General features: G+C 39.2%; 1 protein-coding gene across 2 annotated transcripts in view; it reads right to left on the bottom strand.

Annotated features, from left to right (window-relative positions):
- Nucleotides 1-19,856, bottom strand: part of MAP3K7CL (MAP3K7 C-terminal like) — a 585,495-nt gene extending 565,639 nt beyond the window's left edge. Inside the window, exon 1 of one of the 2 annotated variants that reach the window (XM_044071398.1) lies at nt 19,518-19,856. The gene's annotated coding sequence lies outside the window, so the exon portion shown is untranslated. The other variant, XM_044071400.1, reaches the window with a different exon arrangement.
- Nucleotides 19,857-20,060: the final 204 nt, after the last annotated feature.

Below are 20,060 nucleotides of genomic sequence, written 5' to 3'. Positions count from 1 at the left end.
AAGCTACACTCATTCTAAGAAGGGCCAAAAACTAATCACACCACCTGGCTCACAAAACCCACTAAACAGCTAATGGCCTCAAGGGACAAGGCATGGAAACACTGGCAAAAAAACAAACTCACCTCCGATCTGACGAAATGCAAACAACTCCATAATCAAGTAAAGTGACTAGGCAGAAAAGACAAAAAACACCACTATCTTACCCTACAAAACCTTCATAAGCAAAACCCTAAAACGTTCTGGAGCTCCAGCAATTCCTTACTATGCCCTAGGTCAAATAACAATCCTTGCCCAAATCCTGACAAAATACCCACAGAAATAGCTACACTTTTTCACTCCTATTTCATCAGTACTATTGCCAATCTAACTGCCTCCTTTTCTCCCAACCCATCCCCCACACATACCCCTACTCCCACTTCCAACAAACTCTCTCTCTCTTTCACCCATACCACCAGCACAATAAAAAAGCTGCTTCAAAAACTCAAACCTTGCACCAATACCCCAGACAACCTACCTCCTAAATTCCTACAAATCACCACAAATTCTGTAGCCTTTTCCAATCAGCATTCTTATTAACAGATCTGTTCTGGAATCCTGTATACCCAGCATATGTAAAGGCATACATTTTGCCTGTAGACAAAGGAGGCTCTAACACAGACATCTCCAACTTCCGACCCATCACTATCTGCTCACCCATCTCTAAGATCCTAGAAAAATGCATCCACAGCCAGCTTCTTCACTACATACATCACAACCAAATCCTCTCTCCCACTCAGCATGGATTTTGACTAGGTCACAGTACTACTATGTCTTTCATATCCTTTTCTGACACAGCTACCCAGAGCCGTGATAATAGAAAACTTGTTTCACCTCACTTCTTAGACCTCTCCAAGGCCTTTGACACCATCTCCCACTCTCTCCTACTTACTAAGCTATCTGACATATGCATGACCCCTCCCAATCCTTTGCCTTGTTCTCAAACTACCTCTCTAACAGGTAACATGCTACCAAATGGCAAAACTCACTTTCTCCCTTCCTCGACACAACTACAGGCATCCCACAAGGATGAATACTAGGGCCCCTTTTGTTCAACATCTTTATTAATAACCTTCACACCTCTCTTACTCAAAGTACTGTCATCCAATATGCAGATGATTCCACAATCATCTGTGCTGCCCACTCACCAACAGAACTACTCCAGCTCACACAAGACGCCCTCACCACTGCAGAAATATGGATGTCCAATAACCATCTTGTCCTAAACCCTAAAAAAAAAAAAAAACTTGTTTTTTTCTACCAAAACAATCCATTCCTCTAAACAAGGAAAACTTCACCATCCAAGCCCAAATGCAATGATTACTGAAGTTGTACCATATACCAAACTGTCAGGAGTCATCCTAGATGAAAACTTGACCTTTGACCTCCACATTCAGACTAATATTAAAAAAAAACACCAAAAACTGGGAGCTCCCTATAGGCAAAAATACTTCCTCAGCTACTTCACAAAACAGTCTCTTGTCTCTTCTTTCCTTCTACCTTCTCTTCTTTACGGCACAGCTCTCCTGACAAATATTCATGCCTCTCACAAAGCCAGATTAGCTTCATGTTACAATAAAATTGCTAAATTAGAAACTAATGCGAGTTATTCCTCTCACCACTGCCTATCTCTGCACTAACTAAACTGGCTGTAGCTACCACACCATCTGTCACTTATTCAATTAACCACTCCTCACAAATGTATTTATAAACCATCAAACTGCCCGTCCATGTCTTCCCTACTCACACAATATCATTCAAACAGACCCCGCCGATCCAATAACCAACTGCTCCTAAATGTAGCAAAACCAACCCACACGGCAGGACAAATGCATTACTTTTTACTTTAGCTAAACTATGGAATAATCTCCCACCCTCAATAAGATCTATCAGCAGTGCCCCTCTATTTCAGAAGTTCCTGAAACAGCACTTCACCTCTCATTGGCTGTGCAACTGTACTAACAATATAGTTCCTATAACTTGAATCTCCTTCTTCCTTCCTACATTCATACCTTCTCTTAAAACCTAATCTTTTGCCATCTTGCCTGTAACAAACTACCTAGATTACCATCAGATATTTTACTTTGATTTCTCACCAAGCTCTTCCTAACACTACCTGCACCCACTGCTAAACATTTTGCTATGAGCTAAGAACCAACTCTAAGGACTGATCTTATATTGACCTTTTGTAAGTTGTTCTTACAGGACTGTTTACTGTATGTTGCTGTATTGAATTGTACTTTGTATGTTGCTGTATTGGATTGTACCATGTTGCTCACATATAATGCATTGCTATGTTGCTCAAATGTAATGTATTGCTTTATAGTATATGTACAATGTGCTACCATATTACTTTCAGTATATGTACAATATGTTGCCATACAATTTTATTATTGTACTATGTAGTAGTTGTACTATGTCTGGAGCTTTTCTCCCTGGGCCTCCACTGGAAATGGGCTCACCTTGGCCCAGTGGACTATCTGGTTAAACAAATACAAACAAATAAATAAATCTGAAACAAATATATTTTTGTGTGTGCCTTTTGTTGATATCAGTACTAAAAATGAGGCAAACTCTGAAATTCAATGTCTTGGTTTGTTTTCATTAATATTCATAACTGACGTCTGTAAGGTCTGAGGAAAACTGAGAACAAAGTTATAAATGATTACACGTGGTCTCTTAGACAGCATAATTGCAATGCTTCATTGTTTGCTGTATTCATTAAAGCTGTTCTTTCATGAAACAATTGCTTGTAACACAAAGGTTCTATATATTCTTTCTACAGAGTAATGTCTGGATGATAGGTACATATATATATTCATATATACATATGTGTGTGTGTGTGTGTGTGTGTGTGTGTGTGTGTGTGTGTGTGTGTGTGTGTGTGTGTGTGTGTGTGTGTGTGTGTATTGGCAAACATATTCTTCTCTCATTTTAAAAGTACTAATCATAAAATAGTAAGCAAAGATGCAGAACATGGTACAAAGGTTTTCTCACACTGGGTAATGGCTATCACATGAAAGGAAACCGTAATCTGTTTTTGAGACTGTGCAAACTACATGGACCTTGAACTCTTCATCTCTCAAGATCTGACCACAAAGCGGTCACTTTTGAAGTCACCATCTTCCATGACCCCCCCCATCAGCTACAGTCAAACAAAAAAACTTCTCCAAAGCTGATTATAACCTCCTGAGGGAAAAAATAAACAGATTCACAGCCCCCTCCCCCTCCATAGGAACTGGTAGAAATGTCCATGCCTACACCAAAGTACTGTACGAGCATTTATATAGCTGCATGGAATCAGGAATACCAGACAGGATGAAATCCTCCTCCTCCTCAAGGAAGAGTAAACATGTCTGGTGGACATCTACAATAAATAAACTCAGTAATAAAAGGAAGAAAATGCTGTCTAGGACCAAGAAGGAGCAGGTGCCTAACTGGAAGCAATCTCTCCTTAGCCTGAACAAGCAAATAAGAGCACTACTGAAATCCCCCAAAGCAAACTTTGAGTCCAAACTGTACACATCTACTAAAGACATCCATAAGGCCTTCTTCACATATGTTCACAATCTCAAAGGAAGCACTCAGATCTGCTCAGAACTGGTGGTCAAGGACACCACATACACCAACATATACCACGTCGATATAGCCAACCTGCTGGCAGACAGATTCGGTGAAAACTTCACCCCTCTGTCCCCCCATAAGTAAATCAGGACATCTCCAGCACCTGTTCTCCTCCATTTATCTCTAAGGAGCAAGTCATCACTGCCCTCTCAAAGGCAAAAAATACAACCTCCATGGGACCCGATAACATCCCAGGCTGCATCCCACATGAACTCAGGCAGGAACTTGCAGCACCATTAGGCACCCTATTCAACCAAAGCCTGAGTACCAGCTTCACCCCAAATGAGTGTAGGATAGTCACTGTCATCCCTTTGCACAAAGGTGGAGCATCCACCGATCCAGGAAATTATAGACCCATCAGCCTAACTAGCCTGATCTGCAAGGCCATAGAGAAGTTTATCATGGACCTTATTAACAAGGACACTGGCAACTTCCAAACACTCAATCCCAGACAGTTTGGTTTCATCAAGGGGAGGTCATGCCTGTTAAATTTGGTTAACTTCTTTGAGACAGTCACTAAAGCCATGGACGAGGGGAAGATGGTGCTCACCACCTACCCTGACCTGGCCAAAGACTTTGATACTATTCCCTACTAGGGTATAATAGATAAACCCTCTGAACTAGGCATCAATCCATATGTTATCAGATGGATAGCAAACTGGCTCACTGATAGAACCCACCTAGTCAAAATAGGGGAAGCCACCTCAAGCAGTAGACCTGTAACAAGTGGTGTACCCCAGGGATCGGTCTTGGAGCCTCTGTTGTTTAGGATATACTTTTCTGAGGTACAGGCCAAAACCAGTGGGCTATGGCTGACCAAGTTTGCAGATGACTGCAAGCTGGACACTGTCATCAAGTCCACTAGTGATGTGGACGCCCTCCAAGAGGGTCTCACCCAAACAAATGACTGGTGCCAGAAACATGGCCTCAAACTGAAATGCCAAAAAAAGCATCATCATCCCCTTTGGGGAGAGTGATGTCCCCATAAATTATCACATTAATAATGTCCTAAGCATGCAATCAGTTGTGAGGGACTTGGGCACCCAAGTTGATAGTAAACTGGCTTTTGACCATCATATTGCCTCCATTGTATGGAAAGCTTTCTACATGGCCCACCTAATTAGTTCATAGGTTCATATGTTCATAGGTTAGTACTAAGCTAACTGCCCTTGCGAGCCATTTTAAGCCTAGCCAATTATCCCTATCCTTGTGAGAACCAAACCCCCTGTGTGTTTCAAAACAACCACCCTTAATCATTAGGCCACCATCCCAAGGGTATCTCATCCAGAAACAAGGAGGTCATAACATCCCTGTATTCTTCCCTTATACGATCCATGACTGAGTACAACGCCCCTTTCAGAATGTACCTCACAAAGCACATGCAGCAGCTGGAAACACCACAGTAGTTCCTCACCCTGAGAATGCAGGGCATCAAACTTCTACCCTACACAGATAGGCTAAAATCCCTTTCCATCTACTCAGACTCATACAGACTCTTCAGAGGTGGCATCTATCTGGAATGCAAAGTAATCTCAGACCCCGCCTTGATGAAACTGCTGCATATCTGCAAGTCAAGCTCCACTCGAGTAACCTGCACATGCAACCTCAACCTGGTCTCTGACATCAATAGGACTTGTTGTTGGGACAGATTTGTGTCCTAGAGACTCTCCATTCTGTGCAATAGACTCCCTATCCACGTCCTCATTAACCCTTTTTAAGCACAACCTGGATAACTGGATGTGGAACAGAAAATACACCCCAGGGATTCCACCTGTGTCCCTGCTGGACAGGAGCATCGGGTGCTGACTTGTCGAAACATGGGATAAATTCTTGGCTAGGCTTGTAAGGGCCTTAGGGCCAATAGCCTAGTAACTTCCTATGATCCAATGATCATATTAAGCATTTTTTTGCTTGTTCCTAGGTAGATACTCAGAGCAAAATAAATGTAAATGGACTACAGACTGAAGCACAATGCACAACAGGTAAATGTGGTGCACTGTGAATGCATACTGTCTGCTCATGAATACATAAATAACTGCAGCTTTCACAGGGTGGTAGAGTATGTAAAATAGGAAATGCACTAGGTAAGGAACTGCACAAGTGGTAAGTATAGCTTCCAGAAGTATAGACTGAAATAACCATTTCATTATTAATTAATTCATTTGTAAACAATCATAACTGCTTTTACCCATTTTGTCCATATACAAAATACATTAATTCCCTGTATAATGAAAGTTTTTGTGCAGATTATATCTATCATTTGTCAAGTGTATGTCCAGGAGTGGATTGTAGTTGTTTTTTTATACCGTGCCCATATGCAGAATATATACTTAACACCTATGCAGTGTCTGTCCGTATACAAACTTCAGTTGCATTTTGTATAATGTGTGTCCATCTCTGGACAGCCTATAAGTTGCACAGGGGCATTTGTTATATAAATAGAACATATGATATGTAACTAGCTGTTGTAGGATGCACATGAATACACATTTTGAGTGATAACAGCATAGGTTATTGCCAGCCCCTTATGTCTGCAGCTTTACTTCTGCTCTATTGACTTGTCTAAACTTCATGCTACTTCATTTTATAACTTCTGAGTCATGGATATGCACTACAGACATCATCTGGGATTAATAAACGTTCACTGACTTTAATAACCTCCAGTGCATGCTTTCGAACTACTGATGGCCATTCCATGTAGCAGAAGCTGAATAAAGTAAAATAAATTCCTAGTGAAATAGTGCAAGTTTAGGCAGCAGAGAGAGGATGCTATGAATGGTTGGTCCATACAATGAAGGCCAAAATAAAGATGTGCATTCCTTTATTGTGTGTTTGGCAGAGTGGAGCCCTTTTAAACTGAATAGCATTGTTCCCTGCCCCCTCTCTAAAGAGCCTCTCAGTTAATGCTTGTGCAGGCATGTAATTCATAAAAAAAGCTTTATGCAACATATCTTTATATCACCAGGGCTGCATATGTGGTGTCACTTAGTATAACGTTCCATGTAAATACTTAACCCCTAGGGATTTTCCCTATAAGGGACTGTGAACAGGATGAGGATGAGTAACAGCCATACAGCTCAACCTCTTAGCACAAGAAATCAGGACAAAACCAAAAATAATCATCCTAACCCTGATCCTATTAAAATAATCTATACCACTTTCATCTTTCAGCCTCCCCAGATGACCATCCTTCATACAAATGTGAAGGCCTAAAAATCATTTATTTAAACTCCTGCAACATGTGCAGTAAAGAGGAACAGTTAGCCACCCCAGTACAGCTATATAACCAGACATACTACACATTCAAAAACCAGTTTAAAATCTCACATGATAGTAAAGTTAGTATCACAAACTACGCATACAGGGCAAATCTTATAACAGGGATGTTGCAATACCAATGAAAGGCACTCAGTATTCTGCACCAGAAACAATACTATGGAGAAACCAGTCAAGAAATTATTGCAACCAGATTGGCATATGCAAGTCACTGAAAGTGGTAGACAACTACAACCACCAAATATAAACAAAAAAAAGGAAAGGAAGAATGAATGAAAACAAAAGAAAGAAAGAAGAGAACATACACCTTGAAAGAATGGATATGAGCTTCATTTGTTGCATACATTAAGACATTAAGATATATGTAATGTGTATGAGACATTTTGTAACCAAGACTATCTTAACAGCACCTATAACAAAACTAAGGAAGATAAATGGGTTTAAAGCTTAGGTCAACTAATCAACAGTCTTAAAAATAGTAAATATGAAAATCTGAAAGGGAAAGTTTAATACCCTAGATACAACAAGCACAATATGTGCATGCAAAATAACTAAAAACAAAAAATATATATACAAAGAGTGCCATCTGTCTTCACATGAAGACTATTCGAACAAAAGATTTACCTTACATCCATGCAAATGGTCTTCATCAGAATCATGTACTTTACAGATTCACCTAAAATTTATGCACATTCTGAATAATAATTTATTTATAATAGTCTTCTTTACTGTTTGAACAGCACTTTGTTCATAGAAAGGAAATAGAATGGTTTTGAATTTGAAGTTTTTACTTTACTTAAAAAAAAGATTGTTTAAACTAAAGCATTTCTTATAAATTATTTTCTACATGATACATTTTAAGAATTTCTAAGCATTTTAATATTTAATCTTTGAATTATTATTATTGGTTTATTTCAATTGATTACTAAGATAGAATGTGTATAAATTTTAAGTGAATCTCTTTCATACATGATTCTCTTGAAATGTGTTTGTATGGACGAAAGTACTAAATCTTTTGTTTGAATAAACTTATGAAGACAGTTGGCGGTCCTCATGCATTTTTTTTTTTGCCTACATCCTAATGATATTATTGCAACTGAAATTCTGTCAAGTATGATATTAACTGCGGCGGTGGTGCTGCGGTAGCATTGTTGCCTCACAGTAAGACGTTGTCTGGTTCGATACTCAGCTAGAGCGTCTTCTGTGTGGAGACATGCGTGAATGGGCATACCTTCGTTGAAGGTTGTGCATCAGGGCTGGCAACTCGGCACGTAAAAATCTACTGCCAATCATTAGCAGACCGGAGTTCCACGGTGGTGACCCCTAACCAGAAAAAGCCGAAAGACACAACAGCAACAACAACAACAACGATATTAGTCATGACTCTGTTACTTCTGTTAGAAGCCTGCCCAGCAGATCAGTGGTTAACCATAATTGTATGCAATGTAGAAGTCTCAAGTATTGATCATATATTGAACCAGCTGAGAATTCTAAGTAGAAACCGGAGAATCCTAGATGGGCTCCCACAATAATTAACTAACATTTTAAACATATTCACTTAAACAGTATATAGTTAAATACAGGCCTTATCCTTGGATGAACCACTCCCTAAAACAACTGATAACCAGGGCATGATTACAGTACCAGAAAGGTCCTGTGCCAGTGGTATTCAGTACATTTTGTAAAAGTTTTAATTTGTTGCTTCATCCAGGAAAATGAACCACTCCCTCATCTTCTCACAGATGGGTTTCTAAGTTTTTTCTACTACTGCTTTATCAGCACTTAAATTATCACTGCTGTACTGTTACCTACTTATGTCATCAACATCTTGATACGTCAGTCTTTTATTGAATGCTGTGTTATGTCTCTGATGATGAACAATTTGTTGAAAAAGGAAGGTGTTTTTTTTTGTTTGTTTTTGTTTAATAATTTTCCCTTTTCTCTGAATTTGCATAAATATAGAGGTTGTGTATTTGAATAATGTGGATATTGGGGCAGAACCACTACATTAGGGGTACAGGAGCAGAGCCCCCCTCTGTGAAAACAATGATTTTCTAATGTATGTGATATTTTGTTTTTCATCTTGTTGAACTAACATTATTGTCTGACTTGACTGCTTTGTGTGTGATGTTTTGCAGTGTGAAAGACTGGTCCCATATATTAAAGCTGTAGAACTATTTAAAACTTTAAAAAGGTGGTGCTACTTGTTACTACCTACTACTTGTGAAAATAGCTACCCTTATCTTTGTAAGAAAATTACTTTCCATAGTCCATTGTGTCCTGATACTAATTTCATTCGATCCAAACTGATCAAACTTGCCTCCTACTCTTTAGCTACCCCGTTCAAAATTTTCATTGCCCATAGCATTGAAGAGGGGAGAGTTATGAAAAATTTTGAAAAAAAACTATATCATTTCATTATGTAACAGTAGCAACTCAGCAGGAACAATGTCAGGCCAATGGCTATTTTGAATATATATGTCTAACCCTTGAAAACAGTAATACACAATTAACAGAGTTCCTCACTTCAGCCTCCATCATTACATAGCCTCTGCATAACTTCAGAAAAGGTTTTGTAGCTAATACAGCACTGCTAACAATGACAATGTATAGAAGGGACAGCTTAAAGAAGACACAACTACTGCATTATTCCTTTACTTCTCAAAGGCATTTTATACTATCAGCCATGAATTTTCTACGATGGGATGGTCAACTTGAAAATACAGTGCAGTACAGTTAAATGATTCTTAACATGTCCATCTGCCAGACTGTATGAGAGCTACATAATCTGAAGAATAAATCTCTCAAGGAGCAGTTCCCTATGGTTCCATACTTGCACTCTTCATCTTTTTGGTTTATGTGAACTAACTTTTCCCAATAATGCAGCATATTTCAAGCTGGTCTAGACACAGACAATGCTGACTTTCCTTGTATGTTATCATCCTGTACATCTCTGTAAATCTGACTTCAAGCTGATTTCAAATAACGGGAATATGTCTCATTGACTCAATCTCTATTATTCTGTTCTACCCACTTTCACTCTGCTTCTCCTGCCTTGGTTATTACTGCTATCAATGGTAAATGTATCTAGCATGTTGACAGCATTAAATATTCAAGCTTCATTTTGTACAATCAGTTATCTCACTATCTACATGTTAATAACATGGTTAAAATTGTGATCAAACCCTAGGATGTCTGTACTGAATCAAATATTATTTTCTCCCTGGCTCAAGACATTAATTAATGCTTCATTGTTTTCAAAACTATTTCACGCTAATATACTTTGTCCTTGACTACCATATTGAAACGTAAAAACTAGACAACATGTATAACCAAAGTACTAAATTTGTTTTGGGTGCACCTCTGAGGTCACACCACTGTAGCCTTCTCAAGGAACTAAACTATGTGCTATTCAGGAACAAAATCTTTTCATTTCAACTCAGCTTTTCTTTCAAACAGGTACATCTAGTGAAATGTAACAAAAGTTTGACTATTCTTAAGTGGTAGTCATGTGGAACCTACGTGCTACAGGATTATTGCTGCAAGTACCTAGAAATTGCAACTATTATGGAAAATCCTTATTCTGTAACCATATCACAGATGTTTGGTATAAACTGCCTGCTAACCTCAGGCCCACAAGCAAACATCAGAAATCAAGAAAGAGCTACATCTGCATTTCATTTCCATTTATACATGTTATGGCAAAAATGGTTGGCCACAGTCACTATGAATATGACTATCAGGTTCATAGGTTCATAGGACAATACTAGGCTATTGGCCTGGAGGCCCTTATAAGCCTAGTCAAGAATTTCACCCATGTTCCCACAAAGCCAGCACCTGTTTTCTCTGTCCAGCAGGGACACAGGTGGGATCCCAAGGGTATATTTTCTGTTTCCCATTCAGTCATCCAGGTTCCTCTTAAAGAGGGCTAGTGAGGTAGTCTTCTTGACATGGAGAGGGAGTCTATTTCACAGAAGAGGGAGTCGTTGGGACACAAACCTATTCCATCAACAAGTTCTATTAATCTCACAGATCAGGTTGAGGCCTTGCATGCAGGTTGCGCGAGTGGAGTTTGACTTATGGATATGCAGCAACTCCATCAAGGCTGAGTCTGAGACAGCCTTGTGTGCCAGACACAGGTCACCTCTGAGCAGTCTGTATGAGACTGAGTAGAGGGACAGAGCTTTTAGCATATTTGTATAGAATAGGTGTTTGAGACTCTTGATTTTCCTGGTCAGGAACCTCTGTAGTCTCTCCAACTGCTGCATGTGCTTGGTAAGTTTCATGCCAAAGGGGGCATTGTATTCAATAATGGGTCTGATAAGGAAGGAGTAGAGGGATGTTATGACCTCCTTGTTCCTGGATGAAATACCCTTACTTATGAGGTGGGCCATGTAGAAAGCCTTCTGTGCAACAGAGGCAACTTGGTGGTTAAAAGTCATTTTGCTATCAACCTGGATGCCCAAGTTCCTCACGACTGATTGCGTGCTTAGATAATTAATGGGGGTGCCATTTTCCCCAAAGGGGATAATGATGCATTTCTTGACATTCAGTTTGAGGCTATGCTTCTGGCACCAGTCACTAGTTTGGGTAAGGCCCTCTTGGAGGATGTTCACATCACTAGGAGAATTTATGACAGCGCCCAGCTTGCAGTCATCTGCATACTTGGTCAGCCACAGACTACTGGTTTTGGCTTGCACCACTGAAAAGTATATCCCAAACAGTAGAGGCCCCAAGACCGATCCTTGGGGAATGCCTGTTGTTACAAGTCCACTACTAGAGGTGGCTTCCCCTATTTTGACTGAGTGGGTTCTATCAGTGAGCCAGTTAGCTACCCATCTGGTAACATACAGGTTAATGCCTAGCTGGGAGAGTTTATCTATTATGCCCAAGTGGGGAATAGTGTCAAAGGCTTTAGCTAGGTCAAGGTAGGCAGTGTACACTGTCTTCCCCGCATCCATGGCTTTGGTGACTGTTTCAAAGAAGGCAATCAAGTTTAACAGGCACGATCTCCCTTTGACAAAACCAAACTGTGTGGGATCAAGTGTTTGGAGGTTGCCAATGTCCTTGTTTATAAGGTCCATGAGAATGCATTCCATGGCCTTCCAGATCAGGCGAGTTAGGCTGATGGGCCTATAATTGCCTGGAGCGATGGATGCTACACCTTTGTGTAGAGGAATGACAGTGGCTGTCCTCCATTCTGCTAGGACAAAGCCGGTGTACAGGCTTTGGTTGAATAGGGTGCCTAGTGGTGCTGAGAGCTCTTGCCTGAGTTCATGTAGGACACAGCCAGGGATGTTGCCGGGTCCCATGGAAGCTGCAATTTTTGCCTTTGAAGGGGCATTAATGACCTGCTCTTTGGTGATGAGGAGAGGGGGGCAGGTGCTGGGGATGTCCTGGTTTACTGATGGGGGAGGGGGGAACAGGGTGGTGAAGTTTTCACTGAACTTGTCTGCCAGCAGGTTGGCTATATCTATGGCATTTGTGTATGTGGTATTCTTGACCACCAATTCAGAGCAGATTTGGGAGTTACTTTTGAGACTGCAGACATATGCAAAGAAGGCCTTGTGATTGTCCTTACTGGATGTGGCCAATTTGGACTCAATGTTAGCCTTAGAAGATTTCACCAGTGACCTTATTTGCTTGTTCAGACAAAGGAGAGATTCCTTACAACTTGACACCTGCTCCTTCTTGGTCCTGGACAGCAATTTTTTCCTTTTATTATAGAGTTTGCTTATTGCTACTGTTCACCAGACAGGTTTACCCTTCCTTGAGGTAGATGATTTTATCCTGTCAGGTATTGCTGAGTCCAAGCAGCTATATAGGTGCTCATATAGTTTTTGGGTGTAGGCGTGGACATTAGTGTTTGTTCCAACTGAAAGGATGGTGGCTGAGAAGTTGCTTATACCTGCTCTCAGGAGGTTGTAGTCAGCTTTGGAAATGTTTTTTTGTTTGACCCTGGCAAGGGTGGGGGTCAGGGGAGATGGAGACTTCGAAAGTGATTTCTTTAAGGTCGGATCTTACCAAGGAGGATGACACTGTAGGGGTGCTACAGTGGCTACTCATGTTGGTTAGTACCAGGTCCAGGATATTTTCACCTCTTGTGGGAGTGTCAACCAGCTGATCCAAGGCATTGCCATAGACAAAGTCGAGGAATCTCTGGGCATTCATGTTTGGTTGTGTAGTTAAAGTCATTTGGGATCAGGGTAGAGGGTTGAATCTTGATGGATATGATTTTAATAGGTGTTTTATCAACAGTTAACTGCACCTGGAGTGTCTTCTGTCCGTCATACTGTTTGACCAGCCTGGAGGTGTGTAGGTCTTTGATAAATATTGAAACTCCACCTCCTTTTGGCTTTGTAGCCCTCCACTTGGGTCTGAAAGTATGGCAAGACAAGTAATCTGGTAAAGCTGGGGTGCTCTCCGCAGCTTTGAACCAGGTTTCAGTGACTGCACAAATGTCAGCATCTTCCAGGGTGAGGCATGCTTGCAATGAGTGCAGTTTCATTTAAGACCCCTAGAGTTTAGCAGCATGACCTTTATATTTCATTTAGAAGAATTCTTCACGTTGGTAATTTTGTCCTCATAACTTAGCCTAAAAAAGGCACTAATGGGGAGGCAAGAACCTTTGCCAGAAGCTTGAAGCCCAGAGGAGACAAATGAAGGCCATCTCTGTCAAAGCACCATGGTCTGTCAGTCATGTCCTCCAAGACTGTCAGGTACTGGATCCCCTTGGAATGACACCAGAAACTAAGCCAATTGCTAAAGTCAATAATTTTCTATTCATATTGAGTAAAGAAATAAAAACATGCATCTGTACTGAGTAAAGAAAGAAAAACATGCATCTGTACTACCCTACCTCAGTTCCTGATAGTTTGCTATGGAATGGCAATTAAATATATAGAATATATACATTTATGTACATTGTTCTAGTTTTCACGACTGGTTTTATAAGCTGTGACTTCATGCTTGGTATTTGTTCTTCAGGGCCATCCAGTACAAGGTACCATATTACTAGCCTTAATCAATTACTCTAAATCACTTCTAGTACATATTGCCTCTTCCTACAAATTGTATGGCATTATCTTAATCAGGTACTGTCACTTTCTTCATGTAATTGTCTTCTGTTATTATCCTGAATGCTTTATACTCTATTGGAACTGGAGCTTTGCTCACAGGGCTCCAATGGGAAATGGGGTGAACAACCATGTCAATCAACTACAACTGAAGTACATCTATATATGTGTGTGTGTGTGTGTGTGTGTGTGTGTGTGTGTGTGTGTGTGTGTGTGTGTGTGTGTGTATATATATATATATATATATATATGCGTGTGTGTGTGTGTGTGTGTGTGTGTGTGTGTATATATATATATATATATATATATATATATATGTGTGTGTGTGTGTGTGTGTGTGTGTGTGTGAGTGTGTGTATGTGTGTGTGTGTGTGTGTGTGTGTGTGTGTGTGTGTGTGTGTGTGTGTGTGTGTGTGTATATATGCACACGCACACACACACATATATATATATATATATATATATATAAGCACCACACATAGACACACACACACACACACACACAAGGAGAGTGATAGCACTTTAACATCTCTGTTGCTCCCTTATAACTATTATTAAGCAGTTCATCATAGCTCTGCCCTTCCCTGACACATCTCATAATAAACAACAACAGCCTGGCATACTATCCCAAGCCTTTATTCCCGCGAAAGCCGAATCAGTCGAATACAATTTGCGCGACACGTAACGAGCGAAACACGAGTATGTCCAACACACTAAACCGCAAAAGTGGAAATATCGAATTCGCATAGTTGGCCCGTCTGCGGAATAGCTCCGTAAGTTAAGTGTGCGATAGTTACGGACCTTAGGGTTAGGGTGCCAGTTAAGGTAAGTGCATAGATAGGTAATGTATGTAAGGTTTAGTGTAAGGTTTTGTTAAGTGTATGTGTGTGGAATATTTAGTTTGTTTGCGTACAGCTCAGTAGGGTAAGTGTGCGGTAGTTACGGACCTTAGGGTTAGGGAGGGGTTAAGGACAGTGCATAGATAGCTGTGTATGTAGGGTTTAGTGTAGGGTTAGAAGTAGGGTTTTGGTGCTTTACTTTAGGGTCAGAAGTAGGGTTTTGGTTAGTGTGTGTATGTGTTGTTTCTTACTGTGTTTCGGTAGGTAATAAGTTGTGGGCGGTGGGGTTGAACCCTATATATATATATATATATATATATATATATATATATATATATATATGGGTTTCCTACACTTTACCAGACATGCACTTGTTTGTAAAGTGTAATGTGGGGATGTGTTGGCAAGCATTCACTTTAACTGAACGTCTGTGTTGACAAATATTTGTGTTGTTGAAACGGTTTGCATCAGGGAGGGAGTGTGTATGTATGTGTTTGTAGGTTAAGGCTAAAGTTAAGGTTAGGTAATGAGATAGATTTAGTGTGTATGTATGACTGTTTGCAGGTTGGGTTAGAGTTATAATTAGATAAGGTTATAGATTTGGTGTTTTTTGTGTGGGGGGAGTTGTATGTAATGTGTGTGTCAGCGCTGTCTTTTGCAGTAGTAGCATTACAGAAAGGGTTTTTCCAAGGAAGTTGAAGGGTTAGGGTTATGGCAGGGCAAGGCTGGGGTTAGGGTTAGTAGGCTTTACTAACTTGGGGAAGGGGCAAAAGATATAAACTAACTAATGCCTTGTTGTTTTCAAAACTATTTTGTGCTAGTATAATTTGTACTATAATTTGTGTAGCCTTCTCTGAGATCAACATGTAGCAGAGAAAAAGTGGTAATTCTTTTTATGTTCTGAAGAATGATTGTTTGTTCTCCAAGTTGAAGTCACATTAGAGTAAGAACATAGTAATAGGATGGGTGAAGTAAAGTTCCTATTTGGGAGGTTGCAGGGGGCTTGCATCTTTGCAAAATGTTTTAAATATCTGCACAAATTATCATTCTCCTTAACTACTTTTAGTTGGACTCCATATGTATTTGAGGTAATCATTTTCAATCAGAAATGTAGACGTTATTGCTTTTAAAGTGCATGCATTTCAGGTAAACAGAGGAGCCACAGTTAAGCATGTATTTTACATTTAAAGTATATCCCCCTTTTATCAATTCTCATGACCCTACGTTTACTGATATTAACAATGAGTTAATTTCGACTTCACCAAATGTATATTTTTTACAGACCACCTTTGAGAGCTTTGTTGTCTTTTATTGAAGTAATTATTTTACCTAGTTTGTAATCTTCAGCATGTTTGGGTATCTATAGTCAGTTTCATACTTCTGAGAATAACAAAAACATGAGTTCTTTGGGACACCACTGGTAATACTGGTAGGACAGACAAGTACTTAGCCAGTGTTTTGCCCATTGAACTACATAAGACTTAATACTTAATTATTTTTGTCATTTACTGTCTTATGGGGAGTAGTGTTGAATGTTTTAACAAGGTCAAGACAAGCAATATATACTCAGTCCTTCATCAAATGCTGCTGTTTTCTCTTCAAAGAATGCTACAGATATGTTTACAATCAAAACCATTCAATGGAATAGGTTTAATGGATCAGGTATTGCTTTAAAATTACACAATGATACAAATGCCCACACAGAATAATGCAAATCATTTTTAACTGTGTTTTGCAATACAAAAAAGCTTGCCACATTATATAACAATGCACACTAGACAGACAAGAACTATAAAGAAGACATCATTGTCAGTGGCTGCAATTAATACTGGGTATGTCAGAGGTCACTGTGGACATGTTAACATTTCCTATACAACCTCACTGCAGCAGGGAGTAAGGGATTGTGGTTCCTCTGCAGATTTAACTCAGGTGTTTTGTTTTCTTATGGTTTATGTGTATCAATATCCTTAGTATATGTCTGAATGAGGTGAGCATGCTGTGATTGTACAAGCTGAGATTTGTTCGACATTCATATATCTGTTACTTATTTCATTGCAAATAAGCTACAGCTTTAGCTTTATTTAGTAAAAAATGGAAAATCAATATACTATATTTTATATCATCACTCTTTTGGTATATAAAAAAACGAAAATCATATGGAACCTGTAGGAATCCATTTTCAGCCCATGCTGTTTTGTTTTTATTCATATTCAGTGGCAAGTTTGTCACATAATAACCATATATTTCTAGGCAGCACCTGTTACAATGAGGACTTTCCTGCTAACTCTAAATGTACGTGTAATTTGGACTGCCAGTATATGTCTTTGCTTTGTACTGTTTGAGCATTTCGTAAAGGCACTAAAATTAGTAACATTTAGTCAGTAAGCAAAATGCAACTGTAAGTAAATAAGGTTATTTGTACAGCGGCCTGCCTTTAATAAAACATGGTGTCAAACAGCACCCAGTGAGAATGTATAATTATGCACTTAATTCTGCTATGCGGAAGGGATTCCTGGAGATGCTGAGGCATAAACGCATCTGTATTGGAGGAAATGCTACTTATAAGGAGATAAAAATCAGGCTATACAGCAATATAGAAAAAAAATCGGTGCTAGGTATTGATATTGTCTCAGAAAACTATGTATTTTATGTGAAAACACATTTACAAATGAAACAAAACTTGCTGGAACTATGAATTACATGAAGCTCAGTCATTTGTCTTTGCTTTGGGAGTGTGGCTGTCATATGATATGTACAGCGACAAGGGAGCAGCACAACTTAAGTGCAGTCAATGGTTATAGTAGATGAAAACAGGTGCAAATACTCACAGTCAGTAGAAGGCTGGAACGTTGTCAAGAATGAGACAGAGAGGGAAGCAGGCATAAATGTGTTCTTTTTATAGAGTGTATCCAAGGAAAAGATGGAAGAAGGGCTTATTTAAAACAATATCACTGTAAAAAGGGTGGTCTGTGAGCAAGGACATTCTGTAAAACATTATACATTGGTTTTCTTGTGTTTGTCATTAAGCAATATCTGGTTTTGACAAGGAACCAACTGCAAATAATCCAAGTATTATAAATGTACTGAGCATTTATTTATTTATTTATTTATTTATTTTTATTCCTAATGATTGTGCTGGAGGACACTTTGTTGACATTGAGGATTCATTTATTCAAAATACATTTAAAACTGTCACATGACAGTAAAAGAACAGTTTGCTCATAAAGCAATGACAATGATTCTGATGATATAAATAGAGTTGTTGGAGAGAAACAGTAGGAATTTAAACACATACATATTAATTTTTTTTTTTCATGAAATCTTTTGTAATAAAAATACTGTATTCAAGCCAATACTTTGTCTTAGAAGCTGTCTTTCAGGCTGCAATGTTAAGAAGCCAGATAATGAAATGGACTCAGATTGTTTGAAGGCCCTTCAGAGTAGATGTATGAAAACACTCAAAAACATCTCTCTCCCTGAGGAGGAAGTAGTTAGGCTAGTACTTTTGTGATGGGAGACACTGGGCAAAAGTTACCAATATTGCCACTAATTGTTGTCAGTTTTGTGTGTATGTGAGAAAACATGAATATTTTCTGGACGTGTATACAGAATCTGGTGTCATTTCATGCTACAACCTTAGTTTGGGGAGGTGTACCTATATATATTTTCTTTAATGATGCTATACAAGGTCTTATTCTCTTTCCACCTCTTCACTTGTACCTGCAGCTGTAGGTGACTGGTCAATCATTAGAAATCAGTTATTCCCAGCCTGGTAAAATAAACATCGAGATTGACAATAATTGCAGTAGAGCAAATGGAAGTGGCCAATTGATGGCCAGTGGAGACCACATGACAGAAAATTAGCAAATATAAGAAACTCATAATGGACATGAAATAAAATATGTCTAACTGTGGTATTTTTTCATTCTTAGAAGGAATTCAGAAAGGCACTTGCAACATGTTTTGTAAAAAAAAAATCTGTTTCAAGAAATTTTACATGGGCTGTTGTGTATTAGTTTATACATTACAAAATGTACAGTAAATCCTGAGTACAAAAAATAAAAATAATATACTAGGAGCAGAAACATTATAACAGAGATATCATGTCCCCGATTTTGATGAGCAAATACCTAACAAGTTCTTTTAATACTTTTTTACTGTCCACTATATTGACTTTTTCAAAGAAAAGAGAGTTTTCTGCTTTGTTTTACTAATACAGATTCCAAAGAACACTCCTCATTCAACACTGCATTATTGGTTTATAATCTCAGACAACTGCCTGCCTATGAACCTCCAGTGCTCTTGTCAACACCATATAGCAGAACACTGAAGAAACCCAGAAAGAACTCTTGATTACAATAAAGGTTGCTACAGCAACCTTTATCTGTGGCATTTGGGGATTTTCTTCACACCTGTTGCCTTACCTCAGTTGGATGAGGGTCTGTACTTGAGAAGTCCAGGGTCAGCCGCTGTCTTGGCTTGCCTTTAACCTTGTAAAGATTAAACAAAAGGCTACACTTACTGCCCAGCAGAACAGTGACCGTGTCTGAGAACCAGAAGCAGCTGTTAGGACAGCTTTCTGCTACCTGTTCTTCCCATGGACTCTGTGATCCCCAAGGCTTCTCTGTCTTTCCTTTTTGTTTTTGTTTAGTATTTTAATCCTCACCAGAGTTTCTTTCCTTTCCCCTTTCAACAGGGAGAGTTCTTTGAACACTGTTGCACCTCTGGAAAGAACTTGTTCCGTGACGACATAAACAGCGAGCTGAATGCAACGTTTTTTTTCCCTTTAATTCATTAGTCCTAGTGAACTTAAAAACACAAACAGTCTTGCTTCACAGGAGAGAGATGTTTTCTGCATGACCCAATCTGTGTCTGTGCCTGTTTCAGCTCACATACCGTGACTCCAGTCAGCAAAAATGTGTCCTGCTCCAATCAGCTCCTGGTAACATAGCCAGCCTGGACCTGCTGCAAGCAATAGCTAACAAATGATGCAGTACGCCAGAAGAAGTCTGCTCCTTGTCTAAGTGGCATGTATGCAATCTGAAAGGTAATATTGGCCAATAATCAAGAAAATAGGAGCCCAGCACATTGGATGGATAACTGCCTATTTTTAGGATCATGTTAGGCCATTATTATACAAACTTTGCTTCGCTGTTTGGTATGCTGTAAAAAATGCATGACTCTATTTACAAATAAAGTTAAAACAAAT

This window comes from Protopterus annectens, chromosome 5.part0, assembly GCF_019279795.1.
Source record: "Protopterus annectens isolate FY-2018-M chromosome 5.part0, PAN1.0, whole genome shotgun sequence".
NCBI lineage: Eukaryota > Metazoa > Chordata > Ceratodontiformes > Protopteridae > Protopterus > Protopterus annectens.
This window is presented reverse-complemented; position numbering and strand designations above follow the sequence as displayed.